This window comes from Lolium perenne, chromosome 4 (genome assembly GCF_019359855.2).
Source record: "Lolium perenne isolate Kyuss_39 chromosome 4, Kyuss_2.0, whole genome shotgun sequence".
Lineage (NCBI taxonomy): Eukaryota > Viridiplantae > Streptophyta > Magnoliopsida > Poales > Poaceae > Lolium > Lolium perenne.
In genome coordinates this window covers 140273427-140293978 of record NC_067247.2, presented here as the reverse complement: position 1 = coordinate 140293978, position 20552 = coordinate 140273427, and positions in this window count along the sequence as shown.

Sequence of the window (20552 nt, the reverse complement as noted above, 5' to 3'; positions counted from 1 at the left end):
TCGGAATTGGACGAAATCAACGCCTAGAGTCTTAGAATTGGACGAAGCTTCCAGAACACCCGAGAGTCGCCAGAGGGGGGCCACAGGCCCACCAGATGATAGGCTGGCGCGGCCCAGGTCTTGGCCGCGCCGCCTTACTGTGTCGTCGCCTCGTCGACCTTCTGACTCCGCCTCTTCGCCTATATAAAGGTCCCTGACCTAAATCTTCGAGACGGAAAAACCACGGTACGAGAAACCTTCCAGAGCCGCCGCCATCGCGAAGCCAAGATCTGGGGGACAGGAGTCTCTGTTCCGGCACGCCGCCGGGACGGGGAAGTGCACCCGGAAGGCTTCTCCATCGACACAGCTGCCATCTCCACCGCCATCTTCATCACCGCTGCTGTCTCCCATGAGGAGGGAGTAGTTCTCCATCGAGGCTAAGGGCTGTACTGTAGGATAACATTGCATAGAAAACAAAAAATTTCCTACCGCGAGAACGCAATCCAAGCCAAGATGCAATCTAGAAGATGGGAGCAACGAGGGGATGAACGAGACTAACCCTTGAAGATTTCCAAAGCCTATAAGAGTAGGCTCTTATTGCTGCGGTAGACGATCACTTGCCGCTTGCAAAAGCGCGTAGAAGATCTTGATCACGGTGCCACAATCGGGCAGCACCTCCGTACTCGGTCACACGTTCGGTTGTTGATGAAGACGACGTCCACCTCCCGTTCCAGCGGGCAGCGGAAGTAGTAGCTCCTCTTGAATCCGACAGCACGACGGCGTGGTGTCGGTGGTGGTGGAGAAATCCGGCGGAGCTTCGCTAAGCGTGCGGGATGTGGTGGAGGAGAGAGGCCGCTAGGGTTTGGGAGAGGGGGGTGCCGTCCACTAAGGGGTGCGGCCACCTTGGTGGTTCTTGGGTGGCTGGCCCCCTCCCCTTGGCCCCTCATTATATAGGTGGAAGCCCCAAGAGTTGTAGTCCAAGTCTTCGAATAAGACCCCAACACCAAAACTTCCCAAAAGTGGGAAACCTACTCAAGGAGGGAGTCCTACCCAAGGTGGGACTCCCACCTTTTCCTTAGGTGGGGTGGCCGGCCACCATGGGTGGAATCCACCTGGGATTCCTTCCCCTTAGGGCTGGCCGACCATGCTAGTGGAGTCCCTCCGGGACTCCACCTTCCATAGTGCCATTCTTCCGGACTTTTCTAGAACCTTCTAGAACCCGCCATAAATGCACCGGATCATTTCCAAACTTGGAATATGACTTCCTATATATGAATCTTATTCTCCGGACCATTCCGGAACTCCTCGTGATGTCCGGGATCCCATCCGGGACTTCGAACAAAACTTCGAACTCCATTCCATATTCAAGTCCTACCATTTCAACATCAAACCTTAAGTGTGTCACCCTACGGTTCGCGAACTATGTGGACATGGTTGAGTACTCTCTCCAACCAATAACCAATAGCGGGATCTGGAGATCCATAATGGCTCCCACATATTCAACGATGACTTCAGTGATCGAATGAACCATTCACATACGATACCAATTCCCTTTGTCACGCGATATTTTACTTGTCCGAGGTTTGATCATCGGTATCACTCTATACCTTGTTCAACCTCGTCTCCTGACAAGTACTCTTTACTCGTACCGTGGTATGTGGTCTCTTATGAACTTATTCATATGCTTGCAAGACATTAGACAACATTCCACCGAGAGGGCCCAGAGTATATCTATCTGTCATCGGGATGGACAAATCCCACTGTTGATCCATATGCCTCAACTCATACTTTCCGGATACTTAATCCCATCTTTATAACCACCCATTTACGCAGTGGCGTTTGATGTAATCAAAGTACCTTTCCGGTATAAGTGATTTACACGATCTCATGGTCATAAGGACTAGGTAACTATGTATCGAAAGCTTATAGCAAATAACTTAATGACGTGATCTTATGCTACGCTTAATTGGGTGTGTCCATTATATCATTCACATAATGACATAACCTTGTTATTAATAACATCCAATGTTCATGATCATGAAACGATGATCATCTATTAATCAACAAGCTAGTTATACAAGAGGCTTTACTAGGGACTCCTTGTTGTTCACATAACACACATGTATCAATGTTTCGGTTAATACAATTATAGCATGGTATGTAAACATTATCATAAACTCAAAGATATTATAATAACCATTTTATTATTGCCTCTTGGGCATATCTCCAACAGTCTCCCACTTGCACTAGAGTCAATAATCTAGTTTACATTTGTAAAGATATAACACCTTGGCCTTCCGGTGCTTTATCATGTTTTGCTCACGGGAGAGGTTTTAGTCAACGGATCTGACATGCTCAGAACCGTATGTATTTTGTAATTCATTTGCGTCTCAACGCATCACTCATTTTCAAATGAGTCGGCATTAAATATGTTTGGTCTTCTGGTGGAACCTTAATTCCGCGGTCTGAAATATGTCACTAATATTGTCACACACAATATAGCTTCAAAGTTCTGACTCTGTCGGAACTACACCAAGTTCTAAAAGAACCTCTTGACTTAACATCCTTTGTCATTGTCAAAACAATGACATACTCCGCCTTCTTTTGTAGAATCCATCACAATATTTAGAACTCTTCTAAATCTAGCATAGACAACTTCTAGCTCATTGTGCTACCTTTTAAACAACACTTAGTCTAAATTGAAATTGAAGTTTTATTTTCATATGTGATAAAACAAATATCGGTGCAACACTTTACAGCGATTTGTTTGTCATTTCTTCATACACAAACTTATATATATATATTCTTGGTTCTTCTTAAGTACTCAAGAATATTCTTACTGTTTTTCAATGATCATCACATGAATCAATCTGGTATATGCTCCTAACCTTTTAGAGCACAAGATATCTGATTATGTACATATTATTCATGATCTAAAATCACTCATGTGTTTTTACTCATCGAGTGTCAGATACACTCAAGTCTTGTTAAACCTTCACATGACAAGAACATCTTCTTAATATTTCTATATTGAACTACTTCAATATCCATTCTATGTACTTTGACTTAAAATTATTATGTGTTTCAATCTATCTTCATAGATCTTGACACTAAATTTGTTTCAGTCCATATCCTTTCATTGAAGTTAATTTCTCAATGAAACCTTTTTAATCAAGTATATAATTACATCATTTATAACCAACTATATGTCACCTACATAAAGTATTATAAATATGTCTTAGCGCTCCCACTTAATTTCTTGCAAATGCAAGCCTCTTCATCGTCTCTGATGAAATCAAAAACTCTTTGACTATTTCATCTGGTGAAGATTCCAACTCCGCGATACTTACTTCACCTAATTGAAGTTCGTATACCTATCTAGTATTCCATGGACCAGCAAAACTCTTGGTTGTATCTTGTATACACCTTTAATACACACTTCTGATAAGTAATGTATTTTGCCATCCTACTAACATATTTCATAAAAGAAATATGTAGTGATTACTAGAATAATCCACATAGACTATAAGCATTGCTACGGAAGATCTAATCTTATCGTAGTCAACTCTTTGAACTTTGTCGTAAACAACTTTTCGACAAGTTGAACTTCTTCAAGGATATTTCATCCAAGTCCATCAATTTTGTAGATCCATTTACTTTCAAAAAGTATTCATCTATCTTGGATTTCATGGCGTATAGCCATTTTAACGGAGTCAGGGCCCATCATAACTTCTTTGTTTGTAGTTGGTTTATCATTGTTCAAAATCAATCCTTTGTCCACAAATCATTTATTTGATCACAAAGTAAACCATACCTACAAGGTTCAATATGTACTTCGATCTCCATGGCTAAAACACTTTGTAGTCATGGGAGCCATGATCGTCGTGGCCGCTTCCGAAACCAATTCCGATGCTGCGCTACTCTGATCATTATGCTCAGGTTCATAAACCTTATCAAATTATATTGTCCTCCCACTCAAATACTTCACTAGAAACAATTTCTCGGAAATAAGAAACATTGACAAACACTTTTGTCTTTGTCTCATGGGAAGAATTCCCAATTAAATCTCTGGGATAACCAACAAAGACATTCATCCGATTTTGGTTGTAAACTTATTTACTTATGCTATGCATACCAAAATTTAAGAAAGGACTATTAGGGTTCATACCCATGCCATAACTCGTATGGTGTCTTTTCTACGGATCATGATGATGCTCTATTCAGTGTAAAAGCGGTAGTCTCTAAAGCATAATCCACAAAAAATATAATGGCATCAATATTTTATCTCATCATTGATCCAACAAGGTTTGGATACGTCTTTTGGATACTTCATCATCACTATGATACTCCAAGAAACGTGAGTTGTAGAACAACTTCATAACTCTCTTAGATGTTCGCTAAAACTCGTAATTCAAATATTTCCACCATGATCCAATCATAGATATTTGACTTTTCTATTACGATGATTTCCACTTCATGCTGAAATTTATTTGAATCTATTCAAATGTTTCAAACTTCTTCCTTATCGAATATATCCACATATATATATTCAATTCATTATTTGAAGTTTTCATGAAGTAGAAGAATCTCCCGCACACAACTATGTCCAGTGAACCACATACATCATCATGTATGTTTTCACTAAGTTAGTTGCCCGTTCAACTCTTGGCCTATAAACGGTATTTTAGTCATTCTCTTTAGAAAAGATTTGCAAGCGCCAAATGATTCAAAAATCAAATGACTCCAAAAATCCATTTGCATGGAGTTCCTTCATGCGTTCCTTTCTAACATGACCTAAATGGCGGTTCCACAAATAAGTGGAATTCAAATCATTTGCCTTATGGCATTTTAGCGTCAGTGTTATGTATGTGTGTTTCACCATTAAGATTTATAATAACTTATCAATCGTACATGGAGTAATGTCATAATTTAAACAATTCATTGTTTTCATTTGACCAGAGCAAAATAACAATTATTAAGTTATTTATTATAAATTCTAAGGGCTAGATAGAATGCTAACGACGAACATAATAACACTTTATTTTGTTCCAGACGTGCATTCCTATCATATTCCTTGTCAGTCACTTAGGCCATTGTATTCTTGTATTGCGTTGTTTTGTATGACACTTCATACCAACCAATATAGTACTAATACCCAAGAATTTCATAGTGTGACTTAACTAGGAATACAACCATAACATGTATATCATTTATGTACACCTGAGCTAGACTTTCTAGTCTTTTCTTTTCTTTTTGCCAAAATATCTTTTGCAGTTTCTCTTTTAGCTTTCCTCATTATTCAGAAAACACTTTAACATTATTAACTTCTAGGTTTGTTGGTCAAATACCAATAACCTTGAGGTTCTTACTTTAAGTTAATCATCATATGACAAGTGTTTCAGATTTCACTATTAGTAACTTTGTAATATGATGAACAATTTCACTCATAATTTTATCCATTGTATCATGATGACTTTCTGAGACCATGTCTGTACATGCTAGGCTCATAAAGTTTAACCTTAGTATTCGCATGTGCAAATCTAGCTTGCACCCGTTGTATGCACACGTAGAATCTATAACACCCGATCATCACGTGATGAGTCTTAGCAACGATGCATACTAAGGACGATAACTTCATGGATATGCGAATATTATTAGTGCCCCAATAGTTGGAGGATTGTGACGCCTGGCGTCTTCAACCTTCATACATTCCCATAAAACTTATGAGTTTATGTAGTCTCACTAAATTATATTCTATCATCTTGCAATAAGGTCTTAGATATCACATATATCTCATACCTTGATTATTTCTGAAAACTAAATTTTCAGCTCCTTACTTTTCAAACAGATTTGATCTTCAAGTTTCACGGAGACAAGATAACTTTAGGTACTAATTGAAACCATAGCTCTTTGAATCATCAATGTGAGGTTTACTAAAAGTTTGCAATAGGACTTAATCAATTCTTGATTCTTTAACAATACGGTACCAATCCGTAAAGTTTCTTGTCAGATTTTAACAGTATTTCTATCTCAATAACAAGACTAGCGCATGGTAGAAAACGGATGCCAATACTACAAAATTAATTCAAAATACTACTCAGACTATGTTTATGATAATTAGTTCATGTTTTAATCTAATTACTAATGAACTCCCACTTAATACAACATCCCTCATAGTTGTTAAGTGGTACACGATCCACATCCACTACACCAAAACCGATCATCACGTGAGATGATGTAGCTTCAATGGTGAACATCAACATGTTGATCATATCATCCATATGACTCGTGTTCAACCTTTCGGTTTCCATTGTCCCGAGGCCATGTCTGTACATGCTAGGCTCGTCAAGCAAACCCAAGTATTCCGCGTGTGCAACATGGCTTACACCCGTTGTATGTGAACGTTGAGTCTATCACATCCGATCATCACGAGATGCTTCGAAACGACGAACTGTACAACGGTGCATACGAGGGGAGAACACTTTATTATCTTGATATTAATGTGAGGGATCATCTTATAATGCTACCGTCGCGATCTAAGCAAAATAAGATGCATAAATGATTAACATCACATGCAATTCATATGTGATATGATATGGCCCTTTTGTCTTTGCGCCTTTGATCTTCATCTCCAAAGCACGGACATGATCTCCATCATCAACGGGCATGATCTCCATCATCGTCGGCGTAGCGTCAAGGTCCATGGCGCCGTCTTCATGGTTGTTCACCTCATGTAGCAACTATTACAACTACTTTGAAATACTACTCAACATGAAAATTAAAGACAACCATAAGGCTCCTGCCGGTTACCACAATACAATAATGATCATCTCATACATATTCATTATCACATTATGGCCATATCACATCACCAAACCCTGCAAAAACAAGTTAGACGTCTCTAATTTGGTTTGCATATTTTACGTGGTTTAGGGTTTTCGATAAAGATCTAATCTACCTACGAACATGAACCACAACGGTGATACTAGTGTTGTCAATAGAAGAGTAAATTGAATCTTCACTATAGTAGGAGAGACAGACACCCGCAAAGCCTCTTATGCAATACAAGTTGCATGTCGAACGAGGAACAAGTCTCATGAACGCGGTCATGTAAAGTTAGTCCGGGCCGCTTCATCCCACTATGCCACAAAGATGCAAAGTACTCAAACTAAAGATAACAAGAGCATCAACGCCCACAAAACCATTGTGTTCTACTCGTGCAACCATCTATGCATAGACACGGCTCTGATACCACTGTAGGATAACGTTGCATAGAAAACAAAAATTTTCCTACCGCGAGAACGCAATCCAAGCCAAGATGCAATCTAGAAGATGGGAGCAACGAGGGGATGAACGAGACTAACCCTTGAAGATTTCCAAAGCCTATAAGAGTAGGCTCTTATTGCTGCGGTAGACGATCACTTGCCGCTTGCAAAAGCGCGTAGAAGATCTTGATCACGGTGCCACAATCGGGCAGCACCTCCGTACTCGGTCACACGTTCGGTTGTTGATGAAGACGACGTCCACCTCCCGTTCCAGCGGGCAGCGGAAGTAGTAGCTCCTCTTGAATCCGACAGCACGACGGCGTGGTGTCGGTGGTGGTGGAGAAATCCGGCGGAGCTTCGCTAAGCGTGCGGGATGTGGTGGAGGAGAGAGGCCGCTAGGGTTTGGGAGAGGGGGGCGCCGGCCACTAAGGGGTGCGGCCACCTTGGTGGTTCTTGGGTGGCTGGCCCCCTCCCCTTGGCCCCTCATTATATAGGTGGAAGCCCCAAGAGTTGTAGTCCAAGTCTTCGAATAAGACCCCAACACCAAAACTTCCCAAAAGTGGGAAACCTACTCAAGGAGGGAGTCCTACCCAAGGTGGGACTCCCACCTTTTCCTTAGGTGGGGTGGCCGGCCACCATGGGTGGAATCCACCTGGGATTCCTTCCCCTTAGGGCTGGCCGACCATGCTAGTGGAGTCCCTCCGGGACTCCACCTTCCATAGTGCCATTCTTCCGGACTTTTCTAGAACCTTCTAGAACCTGCCATAAATGCACCGGATCATTTCCAAACATAGAATATGACTTCCTATATATGAATCTTATTCTCTGGACCATTCCGGAACTCCTCGTGATGTCCGGGATCCCATCTGGGACTTCGAACAAAACTTCGAACTCCATTCCATATTCAAGTCCTACCATTTCAACATCAAACCTTAAGTGTGTCACCCTACGGTTCGCGAACTATGTGGACATGGTTGAGTACTCTCTCCAACCAATAACCAATAGCGGGATCTGGAGATCCATAATGGCTCCCACATATTCAACGATGACTTCAGTGATCGAATGAACCATTCACATACGATACCAATTCCCTTTGTCACACGATATTTTACTTGTCCGAGGTTTGATCATCGGTATCACTCTATACCTTGTTCAACCTCGTCTCCTGACAAGTACTCTTTACTCGTACCGTGGTATGTGGTCTCTTATGAACTTATTCATATGCTTGCAAGACATTAGATGACATTCCACCGAGAGGGCCCAGAGTATATCTATCCGTCATCGGGATGGACAAATCCCACTGTTGATCCATATGCCTCAACTCATAGTTTCCGGATACTTAATCCCATCTTTATTACCACCCATTTACGCAGTGGCGTTTGATGTAATCAAAGTACCTTTCCGGTATAAGTGATTTACACGATCTCATGGTCATAAGGACTAGGTAACTATGTATCGAAAGCTTATAGCAAATAACTTAATGACGTGATCTTATGCTACGCTTAATTGGGTGTGTCCATTATATCATTCACATAATGACATAACCTTGTTATTAATAACATCCAATGTTCATGATCATGAAACGATGATCATCTATTAATCAACAAGCTAGTTATACAAGAGGCTTTACTAGGGACTCCTTGTTGTTCACATAACACACATGTATCAATGTTTCGGTTAATACAATTATAGCATGGTATGTAAACATTATCATAAACTCAAAGATATTATAATAACCATTTTATTATTGCCTCTTGGGCATATCTCCAACATGTACCGGTAGCTATGTGGTTAATCTCTCTCCCTATGTACTTCAATACAATGATCTCATGAGCTGCCTTACATGATTGAGATTCATATGAGTTTTGTTTCACTATTTATCTATGTGCTACTCTAGTGATGTTATTAAAGTAGTCTATTCCTCCTGCACGGTGTAATGGTGACAGTGTGTGCATCGTGTAGTACTTGGCGTAGGTTATGATTGTAATCTCTTGTAGATTATGATGTTAATTATTGCTATGATAGTATTGATGTGATCTATGCCTCCTTCATAGTGTGATGGTGACAGTGTGCATGCTATGTTAGTACTTGGTGTAGTTGTGTTGATCTATCATGCACTCTAAGGTTATTTAAATATGAATATCGAATATTGTGGAGCTTGTTAACTCCGGCATTGAGTGTTCGTGTAATCCTACGCAATTAGTGGTGTTCATCATCCAACAAGAGAGTGTAGAGTATAGCATTTATCTATTCTGTTATGTGATCAATGTTGAGAGAGTCCACTAGTGAAAGTACAATCCCTAGGCCTTGTTTCCAAATACTGCTATCGCTGCTTGTTTACTGTTCTACTGTATCTGTACTGCCTGCAATATTACCACCATCAACCACACGCCAGTTGTAGCATCAAGCTATTTTCTGGTGCCGTTACTACTGCTCATATATATTCATACCACATGTATTTCACTATCTCTTCGCCGAACTAGTGCACCTATACATCTGACAAGTGTATTAGGTGTGTTGGGGACATAAGAGACTTCTTGCTTTGTGGTTGCAGGGTTGCATGAGAGGGATATCTTTGACCTCTTCCTCCCTGAGTTCGATAAACCTTGGGTGATCCACTTAAGGGAAACTTGCTGCTGTTCTACAGACCTCTGCTCTTGGAGGCCCAACACTGTCTACAAGAATAGAAGCACCCGTAGACATCAAGCACTTTTCTGGCGCCGTTGCCGGGGAACTAAGGAAAGCTACACCATTTCCTCCCTCGTCAACAGTGCGTCAGTCCTGGACAGCATCAAGTATTTTCTGGCGCCGTTGCCGGGGAGGAAAGGTAAAAGGTACTCACACTCCGGATCTCGGCTACTAAGCTATTTTCCGGCACCGTTGTAAGTACTCGAAGCTATTTCCTTTAGATACTGCAATCGCATCTTTTTGTTTCTTGTTTTACAGTAGTTTGGCATAATGGAAAGCAACATGGAGCTTTTTATTCTATTTCCTGAGTTAAGACATGGATGGTTTGATGCGAAAATTAAAAAACCCATTGAACATATTAGTATGAACACTTTGAATACCATTGTTGCTAATGATATGGAAAATTCTAAGCTTGGGGAAGCTGGTTTTGATGAGCATGATCTTTTTAGTCCCCCAAGCATTCAGGAGAAAATTTACTTTGATGATACCTTGCCTCCTATTTATGATGATTATAATGATAGTAGTCTTTTGGTGCCGCCTGTTATGGAGGATAAATTTGATTATGATTACAATATGCCTCCTATATTTGATGATGAGAATAATAATGATGGCTACTTTGTTGAATTTGCTCCCACTACAACTACTAAAATTGATTATGCTTATGTGGAGAGTAATTATTTTATGCATGAGACTCATGATAAGAATGCTTCATTTGATAGTTATATTGTTGAATTTGCTCATGATGCTACTGGATATTATTATGAGAGAGAAAAATATGGTTGTAGAAATTTTCATGTTACTAAAACACCTCTCTATGTGCTGAAATTTTTGAAGCTACAGTTGTTCTATCTTCTTATGCTTGTTACTTTGCTCTTCATGAACTTGTTTATTTACAAGATTCCTTTTCATAGGAAGCATGTTAGACTTAAATGTGTTTTGAATTTGCTTCTTGATGCTCTCTTTTGCTTCAACTACTATTTCTTGCGAGTGCATCATTAAAACTGCTGAGCCCATCTTAATGGCTATAAAGAAAGAACTTCTTGGGAGATAACCCATGTGTTTATTTTACTACAGCAATTTTGTTTTATATTTGTGTCTTGGAAGTTGTTACTTCTGTAGCAACCTCTCCTTATCTTAGTTTTGTTGCATTGTTGTGCCAAGTAAAGTCTTTGATAGTAAGGTTCATACTAGATTTGGATTACTGCGCAGAAACAGATTTCTTGCTGTCACGAATCTGGGCCTAATTCTCTGTAGGTAACTCAGAAAATTATGCCAATTTACGTGCGTGATCCTCAGATATGTACTCAACTTTCATTCAATTTGAGCATTTTCATTTGAGCAAGTCTGTTGCCTATTTAAAATTCGTCTTTACGGACTATTCTGTTTTGACAGATTCTGCCTTTTATTTCGCATTGCCTCTTTTGCTATGTTGGATGGATTTCTTTGTTCCATTAACTTTCAAAAGCTTTGTGCAATGTCCAGAAGTGTTAAGGATGATTGTGTCACCTCTGAACATGTGAATTTTTATTATGCACTAACCCTCTAATGAGTTTGTTTCGAGTTTGGTGTGGAGGAAGTTTTCAAGGGTCAAGAGAGGAGGATGATACAATATGATCAAGGAGAGTGAAAGCTCTAAGCTTGGGGATGCCCCGGTGGTTCACCCCTGCATATTTCAAGAAGACTCAAGCTTCTAAGCTTGGGGATGCCCAAGGCATCCCCTTCTTCATCGACAACATTATCAGGTTCCTCTAGTGAAACTATATTTTTATTCCATCACATCTTATGTACTTTGCTTGGAGCGTCTGTATGTTTTCATTTTTGTTTTTGTTTGAATAAATGTTTGTGTGGGAGAGAGACACGCTCTGCTGGTTCATATGAACACATGTGTTCTTAGCTTTTAACGTTCATGGCGAAGGTTGAAACTGCTTCGTTAATTGTTATATGGTTGGAAACGGGAAATGCTACATGTAGTAATTGGTATGATGTCTTGAATAACTTGATACTTGGCAATTGTTGTGCTCATGTTTAAGCTCTTGCATCATATACTTTGCACCTATTAGTGAAGAAATACATAGAGCTTGCTAAAATTTGGTTTGCGTAATTGGTCTCTCTAAGGTCTAGATAATTTCTAGTAAGAGTTTGAACAACAAGGAAGACGGTGTAGAGTCTTATAATGTTTACAATATATCTTTTATGTGAGTTTTGCTGTACCGCTTCATACTTGTGTTTGTTTCAAATAACCTTGCTAGCATAAACCTTGTATTGAGAGGGAATACTTCTCATGCATCCAAAATCCTTGAGCCAAAAACTATGCCATTTGTGTCCACCATACCTACCTACTACATGATATTTCTCCGCCATTCCAAAGTAAATTGCTTGAGTGCTACCTTTAAACAATTCAAAATTTATCACCCCTGATTTGTGTCAATGTTTTATAGCTCATGAGGAAGTATGTGGTGTTTATCTTTCAATCTTGTTGCGCAACTTTCACCAATGGACTAGTGGCTTCATCCGCTTATCCAATAATTTTGCAAAAAAGAGCTGGCAATGGGATTCCCAGTCCCAAATTAATTAACCTAAATAGACACTCCTCCATGGTATGTGATTGTTGGATGGCACCCGAAGGATTCGGTTAGCCATGGCTTGAGAAAGCAAAGGTGGGGAGGAGTGTCATCATAATAAAACTAAAATAAAAAGGCACTCCTTCATGGTATGAGATTGTTGGCAGGCACCCGAGGATTCGGTTAGCCATGGTTTGTGAAAGAAAGGTTGGAAGGAGTGCCACCCAAAAATAAAAATAATTCATGGGAGCCGCTCTTTGAAGGTTTGTCTGGCAAGGGGGTTAGATTGCCCACTACCATTCGTTGACAACAACAAACACCTCTCAAAATTTTACTTTTATGCTCTCTTTATGTTTTCAAAACCAAAACTCTAGCACAAATATAGCAATCGATGCTTCCCTCTGCGAAGGCCCTTTCTTTTACCTTTTATGTTGAGTCAGTTCACCTATTTCTCTCCATCTCAAGAAGCAAACACTTGTGTGAACTGTGCATTGATTCCTACATACTTGCATATTGCACTTGTTATATTACTTTACATTGACAATATCCATGAGATATACATGTTATAAGTTAAAAGCAACCGCTGAAACTTAATCTTCCTTTGTGTTGCTTCAATGCCTTTACTTTGAATTTATTGCTTTATGAGTTAACTCTTATGCAAGACTTATTGATGCTTGTCTTGAAAGTACTATTCATGAAAAGTCTTTGCTATATGATTCAGTTGTTTAATCATTGCCTTTACCATTGCTTTGAATCGCTGCATTCATCTCATATGCTTTACAATAGTATGATTATGATCATGTTGGTAGCATGTCACTTCAGAAATTATCTTTGTTATCGTTTACCTACTCGAGGACGAGTAGGAACTAAGCTTGGGGATGCTGATACGTCTCCGACGTATCGATAATTTCTTATGTTCCATGCTTGTTTTATGACAATACCTACATGTTTTGTTCACACTTTATATCGTTTTTATGCGTTTTCCGGAACTAACCTATTGACGAGATGCCAAAGTGTCAGTTCCTGTTTTCTGCTGTTTTTGGTTTCAGAAATCCTAGTAAGGAAATATTCTCGGAATTGGACGAAATCAACGCCCAGAGTCTTAGAATTGGACGAAGCTTCCAGAACACCCGAGAGTCGCCAGAGGGGGGCCACAGGCCCACCAGATGATAGGCTGGCGCGGCCCAGGCCTTGGCCGCGCCGCCTTACTGTGTCGTCGCCTCGTCGACCTTCCGACTCCGCCTCTTCGCCTATATAAAGGTCCCTGACCTAAATCTTCGAGACGGAAAAACCACGGTACGAGAAACCTTCCAGAGCCGCCGCCATCGCGAAGCCAAGATCTGGGGGACAGGAGTCTCTGTTCCGGCACGCCGCCGAGACGGGGAAGTGCCCCCGGAAGGCTTCTCCATCGACACCGCTGCCATCTTCACCGCCATCTTCATCACCGCTGCTGTCTCCCATGAGGAGGGAGTAGTTCTCCATCGAGGCTAAGGGCTGTACCGGTAGCTATGTGGTTAATCTCTCTCCCTATGTACTTCAATACAATGATCTCATGAGCTGCCTTACATGATTGAGATTCATATGAGTTTTGTATCACTATTTATCTATGTGCTACTCTAGTGATGTTATTAAAGTAGTCTATTCCTCCTGCACGGTGTAATGGTGACAGTGTGTGCATCGTGTAGTACTTGGCGTAGGTTATGATTGTAATCTCTTGTAGATTATGAAGTTAATTATTGCTATGATAGTATTGATGTGATCTATGCCTCCTTCATAGTGTGATGGTGACAGTGTGCATGCTATGTTAGTACTTGGTGTAGTTGTGTTGATCTATCATGCACTCTAAGGTTATTTAAATATGAATATCGAATATTGTGGAGCTTGTTAACTCCGGCATTGAGGGTTCGTGTAATCCTACGCAATTAGTGGTGTTCATCATCCAACAAGAGAGTGTAGAGTATAGCATTTATCTATTCTGTTATGTGATCAATGTTGAGAGAGTCCACTAGTGAAAGTACAATCCCTAGGCCTTGTTTCCAAATACTGCTATCGCTGCTTGTTTACTGTTCTACTGTATCTGTACTGCCTGCAATATTACCACCATCAACCACACACCAGTTGTAGCATCAAGCTATTTTCTGGTGCCGTTACTACTGCTCATATATATTCATACCACCTGTATTTCACTATCTCTTCGCCGAACTAGTGCACCTATACATCTGACAAGTGTATTAGGTGTGTTGGGGACACAAGAGACTTCTTGCTTTGTGGTTGCAGGGTTGCATGAGAGGGATATCTTTGACCTCTTCCTCCCTGAGTTCGATAAACCTTGGGTGATCCACTTAAGGGAAACTTGCTGCTGTTCTACAAACCTCTGCTCTTGAAGGCCCAACACTGTCTACAAGAATAGAAGCACCCGTAGACATCACATATATAAAGCTAGCCAGGGCACCCGAAATAGAGAGGCCAATAGATAGACAACATAGTTCCGCCTATGGAGGCACCCTGTAAACATACTTATGCTCATATACTGGATTGCTAGCAGCACGTAGGGATCCTCCACCGAGGGGACCTGAAGCTGGGTACGTCGTGTGCCTAATCTCGCTCCCGGAATCTCCATCGTTGCTCTCTCCCGAAACCCAAGTCTACAATACGTAGGCATTGGCGAGGTGATCCATCATCACTGAGCCGATGTGCACCTGCACGAATGGATCATGGTAGAACACGCCCTTCCATGCGTCGATGAGTTCACCTTCCTCCAACTCCGCACATCCCGCTACGTCACCATCGATCTAACAGAAGTTCATGCAATGTTCAAATTCATCCATATCTATAGATTTAATCCATTTTTATTTTCAATCGTAAACATCTTAGTGTTGAATGTTATCTTCATCAATATATTTTAGATACTACTTCGATGGCTTTTGCCGTGGCGTCATCGTGCTTGCGCAGAAGAACCAGCCGCACAAGATACGGCTTCTGAACCCACTCACAAAGACATTGAACACTATGTTTGAGGTGCAGATGCCATCTGTTATTCTGGAGTCATTCGCAGTAATGAAGTTCCCGATTACGGTCTTCGTTTCCACACATTACCCGGTGGGAAATTACTTTGGTCGATGAGAGCACTCCAACTAAGGATATAGATGAAGATTGGGGAGAAGGAAATTTTCGATCAAGCACCATTCTCTGTGTTGCATTACCGCATTCAATGGTGAATTGTATGCAATAGCTGTGAACAATTTTGAGTTCGAAAAATTAGTGTGCACAAACGATGTCCAATTGGAGCAGCGCGCGAGCACTGTCAACATAGAGACACTAATTTCATTTCCAGAACTTGGAAATGACAAGTTCTACTTTGTGAAGTCGGATGGTGGTCTTCTGCTTGTGTTGTTGGACAACATGCATTTGGAGGAAGATCAACCATTGGTGTACCGTGTGGACACTGAGAGACGCTCTCTCCAAGCCGTCAGTAACATTCGCAGTCGTTCCTTCTTCGTTTATTATATTCGGTGTATCTCCGTCGACACCAGAGTGCACCCGACAATTCGACTTGGATGCATCTACTACGCGGATTTGGGTTATATCAATGAGTACTTTGATGATATAAAGGCTTGGAATGAGTGGCCACTACGTGTGGATAGATTAGGAAACTACAGTCTGAGAAATAAACAAATATCATACCGTTTGGAAGATGTATTGGCTACACACTGCAGACAGAAGGAGTTCAGTGAATATTTATTTCAGATCAGAGATTATAGCGACGAATAAATATATGATGAAAGAAGAATAGACTCATTCATCATGGGGTATCCTATTCTTCATGTTAGCCATACATTACGTGCGTCTTGTATTATTTTCAGCTTAGTTTGTCGTGAACATTAACATCATTATTGACTGCTTTTGGCTGATGTATGCAGTTTATGTATTATACTTAGTTTTTCTAAATTTATTATGCTGCTGTGAATTTATCATATACTAGCTTCTAGATTTGCTACTAGATTTGCTTCCATATTGGGCATAAAACGAGGACCAAAAGGCACAAATAATTGAAATAAGATAGAAATAGAAGCTTCTCTAGATTTGATACTAATTTGGTGAAAAAGACAGAGAGAGAAAAAGGAAAAAGGCGCTCTGAAAAATCCCAATTTGGGCCGAGAGAGACAAAACCCCAGCTCTCACGTACAACTAAACGCAGTCTCGTCCTGTGTCACGTGGTCCCTATCTACCAGCCCCACATGACGCGGCCCACACGTCAGCACGGAATGGTTAACTAAACGGGAATCCTCCCATCTGAGCTCCTTCGGTTTCAAACAAGAGCTTGGAAAAAACTGAGGAAAAACTAAAGATCTGGAAAAAACTGAGTACAACTAAGGATCTGAGAGCACGAAAATAGAAAGCCCTTTGAGTAACTGTCTTGTCAGAAAATTATTTGTTTCAGAATTAAACCTGTGACGAATCAAATGGTAGAAACTTTTTTATTATTAACTAAACACTGTCGTTGTTACCTGAAAAGAGCTCGCCATTTTTGCGAAACTCGAACGCGCTTGAATATTTGATACAATTTTTCAGAAACAAATTTAGCGCCGAACTTTACAGTAAAATGCTACGTATGGCCACAATTCATCATGCAGCTAGGTGCATATTGTTGACTGAAATCAGCCATGCGCCGGATAAGGACTTGCATAGATGTGGTTGCACTTGCTGCCATCTGGCCGGCTGTGCATGATCAGCTGGGGATAGTGGCCTGCATGTTTCAGCCATAGTTGCTCAAAGCACCACCACACAGCTGTACAAACCTTTTTAAGGAGCCATGGGTGCATATTAACTTTGCCGCATTAAGGAGGTGAGGTTGCTCTCATGGGTCACGTTCAGTTGCATTTCTGGCAATTAGCCCAATCAAGGCTAATTACTTTGCTTCCTAAAAAAGAAAACGCAATGTAAATTCAGCAGTACAGGCCAATTTGTTTGTTGAATGTCAGTTTCAAAATCTTTACGAAAGTCTCCACTAACCGAGTGTCGTCTGTAGCGCATAAGGTGGTGAGACCTACACAGACAGCATTTATGCCGGGTAGACACATTTTAGAGGGGGTTGTCGTTTTACATGAGACGATTCATGAATTACACCGTAAAAAGATAGATGGAGTTCTTTTTAAAATCGATTTTGAAAAGGCATATGATAAGGTGAAGTGGCCTTTCCTCCAGCAGGTGCTTCGTATGAAAGGTTTTAACCAAATGTGGTGTGATCGTATTCGAAGCTTTGTAGAAGGGGGAAGTGTGGGAATTAAGGTTAATGATGATGTTGGTCATAATTTCCAGACTAGAAAGGGGTTAAGGCAAGGAGACCCTTTGTCACCTATTCTCTTTAATATTGTAGCCGATATGCTAGCCATTTTGATTGCTAGGGCCAAAGAGGAGGGTCATGTTGGTGGTCTTATTCCAGATTTAGTTGAGGGTGGGGTATCTGTCTTACAGTATGTTGATGATACAATTCTCTTCATGGAACATGATTTAGCGAAGGCCATTAATATGAAACTCATCCTATGTATTTTTGAACAGTTGTCTGGCCTTATGATTAATTTTCACCAGAGTGAGATATTTTGCTTTGGAAAAGCCATAGAAATGGAACACCAATATAAACATATTTTTGGGTATACATCTGGGGCTTTACCATTTCGTTACCTTGGAATTCCCATCCATTACCGAATGCTTCGCAATTCTGAGTGGAATCCAGTGGAGAATCGTTTTGCGTCGAAACTAGGATGTTGGAAGGGTAAAATGTTATCCTATGGGGACCGTCTTGTGCTCATAAACTCGGTCCTTACAAGCTTACCTATGTTCATGTTATCTTTTCTTGAAATTCCTAAGGGAGTAAGAAAGAGGCTTGATTATTATCGTTCTCGGTTTTTTTGGCAGTCCGATGATGATAAAAAGAAATATAGATTGTCTAGGTGGAATATAATTTGTAGACCCAAAGATCAAGGGGGTTTGGGAATCGAGGTACTTGAACTGAAAAATATGTGCTTATTAAGTAAATGGTTATTCAAGTTATTACATGAAGATGGGGTGTGGCAACAGATATTACATAATAAATATATCAAGAATAAAACTTTAGCACAAATTGAGGCCAAACCCACAGATTCTCCTTTTTGGAAGGGACTCATGCGGGTTAAACATGAATTTTTCAAAAGAGGAGCCTTTAAGGTTGGCAACGGAACGAGAGTACGCTTCTGGGAAGATAGTTGGCTAGGTGATCTTCCACTTTCTCTCCAATATCCGTCTTTATACAATATAGTCCAACGGAAAATGTGTTAGTATCTACAGTTCTGGCTGAGCATCCTCTTAATATTGGTTTTAGGAGAACGCTTAATGAATATAAATATAATCTATGGCTACACTTATGTCAACGGCTGATGAATATTCAGTTAACAAATGAACCTGATAAATTTATCTGGAAATTAACTGATAGTGGATTATTCTCTGTTAAATCTATGTACATGGACCTTATGAATGGTCATACTAGATTCTTACGGAAATATCTTTGGAAGATTAAAATTCCTCTTAAAATTAAGATATTCATGTGGTTTCTTAGTAATAAAGTTTTGCTTACAAAGGACAATTTGGTGAAGAGAAAATGGACAGGGAGTCAAACATGTTGTTTCTGTAACAATAATGAAACTGTGGATCATTTGTTTCTTCATTGCCCTTTTGCAAAAATTGTTTGGCGGATGATATATTTTGCTTATAACATTCCACCACCGGCTAATGTAACAAATATGTTTGGTAATTGGTTAAATGGTGTTAAAAAAGAGGATAAGGCTCATATCCGGATTGGTATTTCGGCAATATGTTGGTCAATTTGGACTAGCCGAAATGATATTATTTTTAACAGACATAAGGGAACAAAGTTTTTGCAGGTTATTCTTCGTGCGGCGCAATGGATACAGCTATGGGCGTATATGTTTCCGGAGGACCAGCGGGGTATTATGGATACTGGATGCAGCCGTCTACTCAAGGTCACGCAGGACTGTTATTTCCAGGCTACTGGATGGCGTCATATTAGTAGGATTCGAGATGGCTAGTTTTTGTACTTTTCATCTTTAGCTGGTTGGTAGTGTTGCTTCAATGGCACACTTTCATGTGTAATAAACTCTCTTGTTTACAGTACTATTTTAAATAAATGGCTGTGTGCATCGATTGATGCAGAGGCCGGGGCATCGCTCCCATATCGAAAAAAAAAGCCCAATCAAGGCTCCCATTGCAAAATGGACCCATGACCTGTAAATCAAAAGCATCAACGAGTAAAAAGGTAAGAGCATTATGTTTGTTGAGAAGGTAAGAAAAATGTTTAGGGACAGATAACTGAAAGACCCTGGAATCCAAATGGGACCCTATGCATCCATTAGATCACTTAATTTCACAATGGAAACTTTGTGTCCATCAAAAGCTCCGTGGGGAAGACACAAAGAGGGATAACAACATGTATGCATAAGAAATAAAATGATTACGATACCATGCTTATTTGCATGTCTTTTGTGTCCAAAAGGATGAAAGGAACAAGCTAATCACAATCCTTGCATGACATAATATGCTCATTGTGATCCAGATACATATTCCAGTGTTGTCAGGCTTGTTATCTAGCTAGCTCATGTCCTGCACTTAATTAATGAATGGAAAAGTACTTGCATGCTTATCAGAGAGTGAATTTGTTTATGCCTAATCAGAAGAGATGGTGCTCGATGACAAGGTGTGACGGGTGACAGCTCAAAAGTTTAATCATGTGAGAACTAGATCAATTTATGTGGGAGCAAGATCTTCGACATTTTTTCTATGACTATGTAAACCAGTAGCAAATCAAATCAACGAGTGTCAAGCTATAGAGATAATCACAAGAAATCCAACCGGTACGTGAGAGACAACCCAGGCGGCGGAAAAAACACAAACCCATCTAGGGTTCCGTCCTCCTCGCCGGTGATACCGCCGGTCCGCTCCGCCTCCAGTGGCCTTGGGGCCTTGGAGGTATGGCGGACCACGGTTCCTCGCCGGCGGGGAGTTTCCG